An 8,463-nucleotide genomic window follows, 5' to 3' on the forward strand; every position below is an offset into this window, starting at 1 on the left:
TCTGACCATGTCTAAATGCATGCACTAGTTGCTGCTATGTGATTGGCTGATAAGATGTTTGCATTAACAAGCATTTGAACAGGTGCACCTAAACTGGACGGTGAGTGTAATGCTATTTTTTACATTCACTAATTTCATATTTATAGAAAAAATAAATATGAAATAAGAGATTCCAATATAATCCAGCCATTCTTAGTGAGTAAAAGATGATACTGCTAAGAAGAGATATTATAAACTCTGGTAACACTTTATTTTACAGTGTCCTTGTTACATATGTTACATACTTACCATAGTAATAACATGTAAATAACAGTAAAATATGCATAATTACATGTAACTATCCCTAAACCAAATCCTACCCTAATCCTATAGTAAGTACATGTAGTTAATTAATATTACCCAGTACGTAAATCTATAATTATTACACTGTAACAATGACACCTTAAAATAAAGTGTAACCTAAACTCCTTTAGGCTCATGAGAATGTCACATGAGAGCCAATGACATTTTACAATCAAAGCTGACGTAATGACGTAATTGGTCACGAGGCATATGAGAGCCAATGCATTTTTATTATGAAATCTGACGTAACGTTTCTTCGGGCTGCATTATCTTCGGTGGATGGAGACACTAATCACTTTTGGGGATTTTCTTCACAAAAATCAATCGCTTGGCCTCGGAACACTTGGAATATTAGTACCCTTTTGAATAAATTGTGCATGCAGTTGTATCTGCATCTTTTATGTAAATAAAATTGGCTGATTAAATTGAGAATCATACTCCAACATGTCATAATGGCAAAATCATAACCCCAATATAATTTCATCATGACAAGGTTTCTCATTGAAATCAATGGAGGACCCAGTTCGTCTAAAAATTACGCCTAGGGGTACCCTTAGTGTCTTTATTGTGACGCGAAAGGCACTTGACCATGCTTCAGATTTTGACGCCTTGGGAGTGAGAATGGGTTGGTGTATGGCATTTATGATGTGGCAAGGCGGGCCTTTTTCCCCACACATGGAGTAAAAGGCTCCCCAGCGTGGGGCAAAAGGCACAGTACAAATACTTTAGCTAAAATAATATGTTTTTAATAATGTTTAAGTTAATACTTGTTCAAAACAATCATTTTAGCAAAGTTTGCACCACTTTTGGTTTATTTTGATACTGTAAAATAATACATTTTTGGTGAATAAATATACAGCCTTTTAAATATGTTCACTTTAATACAGAAACAAAGTTATTTAAAAAAAGAAAGATTCTGAAAGCTTTACAGTAGTAATAAACACATATGATATGTTATTATATGATATGATTAATATCATATTTAAATATGAGGGTTTTATAATTAATATTATCTCTAAAGTGGACACCCAATTTAATATATGATATTTACCATTTGAATCTAACCATGTCATGTCAACAAATGGAAAAGTCAGCCAACTGTTTATTATCATGTTAATTATTGTGCCTTTAACTCCAACAGCAGGGGCGCCTTCTAACCCAAATAGCCTACCATATGTTCCCTTTCGAGAGGTCTCTCATATTGCGTTATGGGAAAACTCCTTTTCTCGAGAATATGAAGCAAAAACTTTTATTCATACAAGTATCCAAGTAAAACGCAGTGCCGCTGCACAGCAATACAACAAAGCGAGGTGCGCGCTGATTGGCCGTGCTGCGGCAACTGCAGGAACCTCTGGCGAGGCGGCTGAGAGAGCGAGCCAATAGGGGTCGCTAGAAAAACCTGCCTAAAAGGGTCTCCTAAATTTGCATATTGAGGCTATAAAAGACCCTGCTTAGCCATAGAAATCAGATTTTATCTCCTTCAGCGAAACCATCACTGACCTCCAGAATTGAGCAACCGCCGTCGAAACGCAAGCCTGAGGACGCCGGATTCCCACCTGGTCTCCGTCTTCAGCCGCCTGCTGTTCCAGCTGCGCCATCCGGCGTTAAATATCCTTTATTCTGTTTGTCTATGTGTGTGTGTGTGTGTGTGTGTTGCCGCTGCAACGCCACTTCAAAAGAGCATACGAGGCTTTGTTCAACCCCGAGGATTCGGCTCGCCAGTTCTGATGCCGATCTCACGCGGGCATCTCCCCACGTGCTTTGCCCTCTGGACCAACCCGCCGTGCTGAAGAAGCGCCGCGGACAGACGGAGCCCTCCTCACTCTTCCTCTTCTCTCGTCACGCCGCGCGGAAGAAGCGCCGCGGACAGAGAATGCTAGGGTATACGAGTGAACTCAAGCCGAAGCTCTCCTCTTCTCTCACTCTCTCCCGCCGCGATGAGAAGCGCCGCGGACAGACGGAGCCCTCCTCACTCTTCCTCTTCTCTCGTTCCGCTGCGCAGAAGAAGCACGCGGGCAGAGAATGCTAGAGTATACGAGCAAACTAAAGCCGAAGCTTTCCTCTTCTCTAACTCTCTCGTTCCGCCGTGCGGAAGAAGCGCTGCAGACAGAGAATGCTAGAGTAAGTTAGACGAGCGAACTCAAGCTACTGGATATGTCGAGAACGCAGCTTACGTCACAGCCGTTCTCACTGCAGCGCGCGCTTACTACCAAGGGAGTTGTAAAATGGCTGCCTTGTTATGACAGGGCACGCGCCCTCTCCACAGCGCACGTTCGCTGACTAGAGCGCGACTTACGTCATAGCACGCGCTCACTGTCTAGAGCATAACGGCGTCGTAATGGCTGCCAAGCCCTGCGCCTTTTCACTCTATCACTTCTCCCAGTCCCCTCTATTCAGGCAGCTGGAGAGGTTCAACACTGTAGGCAATGTGTCCACTACCCCTGTTAACTACCACTGTTAATTCAGTGCCACAAATCACTCATGAATCCCGCCCCGGCCGGATTACCATTGACTTCCTTATATTCTCCCAGTTCCCTTGGTTCAGGTGACTGGAGATGTAAATATTGCAGTCAATTAGCCTGCGTTCAAACACGCTCGTCTGCACACTAACGCTGTTGCGCATTTACCCCTGTGGACTCGCTGTCCGGTTCGCGCCGTGAGTACTTTAAATGTAAGTTTGCACTGAAATGGTCGGTATTCTCTAACTGGTGTACAGCACGAAACCTCGATGCACACTTGTGCGAGGTGGCAGAAGGGCTTGCCTTCCTACAAGAGCTAATGGATGCGGGTCGTTCCCCCTCCACGCTCAAAGTACGCTGCCGCCATAGCAGCTTATCACGCTCGGGTCGCTGGACAATCACTGAGGAAAAGCAAGCTTATTGTACGCTTTCCCTCAGTCCCTATATGGGACCTTGCCACAGTGTCAGAAGCTATGAAGGGCTCCCCCTCTGAACCGTTTCAGTCTGTGAGCATAAGCACCTCTCACTCGAAACCGCTTTTCTGCTGGCACTGCCTCAGTCAAGCGAGTGGGTGTTTACACGCACTCTCTGTGAGTGCTTCCTGTCTTGAGTTTGGGCCTAACGACTCTAGGGTCGTCCTCAAGCCAAGATATGGTTATATTCCTAAAGTGCTTCCACTCCCTTCAGGGCACAGGCCATTTCACTATTGGCCCTGCCCGTGTCACAGGACGAAAAAGTCGCAAATCTGCTTTGCCCAGTTAAAGCACTGAGACTATATCTAGAGCGTTCGCCCCTTCCGGGCAGTCGGAACAGCTCTTTGGGTGCTTCAGTGGCCGCACTAAAGGTTGCGCTGTCACGAAGCAGAGACTGTCCCATTGGATAGTAGACGCTATCTCACTGGCTTATAAATCTAAAGGTCTTGTTTGCCCTATAGTCATCAAAGCCCATTCCACTAGAGGCATGGCCTCGTTATGGGCATGGTCATGTGGCATTTCTATCGAAAGATATCTGTGCGGCGGCAGGCTGGGCCTCTCCGTCCACTTTTATCAGATTCTATAATTTGGAAGTTCCTGCTTTGCAAGCGGGAGTTCTCTCCATCTAGGCTCGGGCCATTTTTTGCCCTTCATGCTACATTATACCAGCCTGGCGTGGCCATACTCAATTCTTGTCAGAATATGAGTCTGGTACGACTCCATTGAGCTTTGATTATGGGGCGTGTTTCAACCGAGCCAGGAAAGACCTCAATTGGATAGACCCACAACCAATCAGAGCAACGGAGCGACGCGTAACGTTAGTTGTCAAATGTCAACAGAACTCAACTGCACTGTTACCAAGTCCGTGTTTTTCTCCATGTCCGCGGATTGAAGCGACCCCAATTATGTGATTATATAAACCCAGGAATGCGAATTTTAGCAGGCAACCTTGCCAAAATAACATATTTTGCCAACCAAACGCCATTTTTTTCCGGAGAACCCCCCGGAAAGTTATAGTTTTGGGCTATAGTTTTGAGTAGCAATTGTGCGCGACATTGCAAAAACACTTGGAAACCCTGTCTGCACGCACGCTGGATTAAGTAACGTTACAAGAAAAAGATGAGTGTAAACGATCTTTGGCAGTAATAAAATAATTTAAGGATACACAGAGTACTTACCAACACGATCATCGTTTCTGAGAGAAATAGTAAAGGTGAACGCATATACGAACAAGTTCTCAGTTTAGGATAAGAGCAAATTCAACCCAAGAGCCTTCGATGACGTGGATGATTACGTTACTGTTTATCATCTGTCCATCATCGTCTAAAGCCCGCCCTGACAATTTCATTGGTCTGAACAGTTTCTGTTCGGGCATAATTCCTCCTCTATGGAGCGAGTCCAGACCGAATTGCCCGAGCAAAACATTTTGTGGGCGGGGCTAAATTCGGCTGGCATCCAGGCTAACATTATACCATAAGGCCCGACTATGTCTGGTCAGGTGTTCATATGGCCCGATTTTATCCGGCCTCTTCTTCCCTTAAAGGCCCACTCTAGTCGGCCTCGCCAGGGTTTTTATTACTACCCATTATCATGTGTCTCTGGTTCCTCGGACCAGTTTGGGTCAGTCAGCATGCACAGCGCTTTACATTGGGTTCCCACAACGCAATATGAGAGACCTCTCGAAAGGGAACATACTCGGTTACTTTCGTAAACTCAGTTGCCTGAGAGAGGGAACGAGTATTGCGTTTCTCGCCGTGCTTGTGCTTCTCAGGTATCGCTTCAGTCGATTTTTAAAACCTGATTTCTATGGCTAAGCAGGGTCTTTTAAAGCCTCAATATGCAAATTTAGGAGACCCTTTTAGGCGGGGTTTTCTAGCGACCCCTATTGGCTCGCTCTCTCAGCCGCCTCGCCATAGGTTCCTGCAGTTGCCGCAGCACGGCCAATCAGCGCGCACCTCGCTCTGTTGTATTGCTGTGCAGCGGCACTGCGTTTTACATGGACACTTGTATGAATAAAAGTTTTTGCTTCATATTCTCGAGAAAAGGAGTTTTCCCATAACGCAATATGAGAGACCTCTCGAAAGGGAACCGAGGTTACGAAAGTAACCGAGTACGTTACATATTCTTATTGAAAAACAGTTGCTTTAACTTATCTACAAGACCGTTGTCTCAAAATATAGACATAAAATTTTTTGCTATATAAATCTACAACATTTTTAACATTAAATATTAGAATAGATCAAATTAGCAGCAGAATCAACTTTACGTTGTTGTCGGCGATCGTGTCAAGGGTCAGCCAAATTTCCACGTGCCTCAAGAAAAGTGAGCTGAATTTTTATGCCATCTAGTGGTTTAAAAGAGAATAAAGTCAAATAAACCTTTTATCCCAGTGCGCCTTTAGCCTTGTTGTACCCTACATGTCATATCTATGTCACATTACAGTAATGAATGTTAACTCATCAGTAATAGAACCATTAAGAGGAATATAAATAGTTAAAATCATTACAATTTCCACCCCTACTTATTATAATGGAATCATGGCTAACATGATCCCTTTGTACAGACTACTGCTCAATGACCACCCTCTGGCCAGATACAACTGGTGCACCTACATCTTTTGTGTATTTCTGTCAGATTCAGACCTTTTTCTGGTTCCCGGAGTGTAGGCAAAGGCTGATCTCCTTGTTTCTCTATTTTCTAGGTTTCCCCTCCTGCATGTATAACTGTGGATACAACCTTGGCAGCTGCTCATGCACCTACAACTGTCAGTACTATGGAAACTGTTGCCCTGACTACAACAAGTTCCTCTTTATCAGTCACTTCAAGATATAGATACTACAAAAGGTTCTGTGTATTGAACCTTAAAGGTCCCATGGCATGAAATTTTCATTTTATGAGGTTTTTCAACATTAATATGAGTTCCCCTAGCCTGAATATTGTACCCAAGTGGATAGAAATGTTGATCGCCGTAAACCCGAGTTCTGGCTGTCTTTCTCTGCCTTTGAGAAAATGACAGGCCAGACGAGCCAATCCTGAAGTCTCCTGCTTTGATGTCCAAGCAGGAACGGTTACCTCCCTTTCCTCCGCCCAGAGAATCTGGCACACCCATGCAAACGCTCGAGAGATCATTGCTTGTAAACAAGTGAATGCTGGCAGTTTCTCAGTGTTTGGATGTACAAATGAAAACAGAAGTCTTTTTTCAGTTCCTTCTGATCTGTGATCAGTGATTTCTTGTGTGTAGCTAATTATTTATTATTCGTGCACACACTGCGGCTTCTCTCTCTCCCGACAGAACAGTGTTTTCTATCTTGTGAGTCAGTGTTTTTGTACGTCCTCGTCGCGTCTATCTGTTCTACATACAGTCGTGAGTTTCTGCTCAACATCGGCAGAGTAACATCTTTAGAGATAAACCTCACGCACGCCGAAGCTCGGACTGCACTGGCCAGTCGGCCTTCAACATCACCGACCCCCAGTACTGCATCTGGCCCACAGCGGAGGCACCAAATGCGGCGTGAGATTAAGCAGAAGGGGGGTAAGCGTAAGCATATCCGGGCTAGGCAGCTTTCCCCACAATAAACTGGATTACATTTGATTACTGCTGCTGTTGTGTCTTTGTTTGCGCGGTGTACTCAATGCGCGTCACTGACGCTTTTCATATGATAGGAACATATCTAAAAAATAATGCTATTATCAACACTTACTCGTAACTCGTTCATCCCGACAGCTGTAATGGTACTTTGCATGTGTTACAAAGTTGGTAATAATGATGAAGACGGACTCGGTGTGACTGGGACTCGTGTTTATTCAGAACTCTGAGATACAAACACAATAAACTCGCACTGACAGCGCTCTCATAACTTAGTAGTTACTATAAATAACTTAGTTAGCAATCGTTGAGCTCCGTCTCTGCTCCACTAGTGATGTCCGGTTCGCGAACTAATCATTCTTTTGAACCGGTTCTTTTTAGTGAACCGAATCAGTTCACCAAATCGGACTGAATCATTCTAAACGGTTTGCGTCTCCAGTCAGCGCTGATCCATAATTTACTAAAGTTACTAACTTTCTGACATGAGTGACAGCCCCTCCGACTAGAAATAGACTAATAACCTGAAGTATATGCTGTAACTACAACAGTTCACTGATCTGAGACTGACAGAACTGATGTGAAGTGAACTCCGGTCCATCCGTCTCTCTGGCAGCAGCTCGTGCCTGCTCGTGCCTCATAGACCTTGTTAAACCACGCCCCATCCGCTCATTTAAAATGCAAAGATGTCAGCCAATCACAACAGTGGGCGTTTTTACTGAAGTCTCACAGCAGACACGCCTCTTGAAACAGGGCAGTCAGCCACAGGGCAAACAGCAGTAAAGAAAAAAGTGCCTTTTATTTCTAAATTATGACATTTTATGATGTAAAAATCATACTAACAATATAAGTACACCTGAGGAAACATTATAAAATAATAGAAAAATGCCATGCCATGGGACCTTTAAAGGGTTCTGTCAGAACCTTTGATTCTTTGTAATTCCAGAAATAAAATTGATCTCTTGAATTTTAAGCGTAGTTTTATGTCTTCCCTTTATACAGTCTACTGCTCTTCAACAATTAAATGGCCAACTACAACAAGTAAACCTATGACTTTCTTATCTGTCTGTCGAATTCCAACCTTTCCCTCTTTTCCTTGGTGTTGAGGGAGGCAGATTTCCCTGTAGCCATGCATCACACCCATATTAATGGCCTTTGTAGTCATACATGTTGGCTTTGTGGATAATGTTTCTCTCTCTCTAGCTCTCTCCTGCAGGTATAACTGTGGATTCAACCTCGGCAGCTGCTCATACAACTACAACTGTCATAACTATGGCAACTGTTGCCCTGACTACGACAGTGAGTTCCTCTTGACAACTCTTCAACAACTGACTGGCCAGATACAACAGGGGCACATACGACTTTCTTGTCTGTCTTTAGAATTCAAACCTTTTCCTTGGTGTTGAGGGAGGCTGATGTCCCTCATGCATCACACCCATATTAATGGCTTTTGTAGTCATACATGTATTAATGGCTTTTCAAGTATTAATGGCTTTGTGGATAATGTTTCTCTCTCTCTCTAGCTCTCTCCTGCAGGTATAACTGTGGATACAACCCTGGCAGCTGCTCATGCACCTACAACTGTCAGTACTTTGGCAACTGTTGC

This window comes from Gobio gobio, assembly GCF_949357685.1.
Source record: "Gobio gobio genome assembly, chromosome: 13".
NCBI classification, from domain to species: domain Eukaryota; kingdom Metazoa; phylum Chordata; class Actinopteri; order Cypriniformes; family Gobionidae; genus Gobio; species Gobio gobio.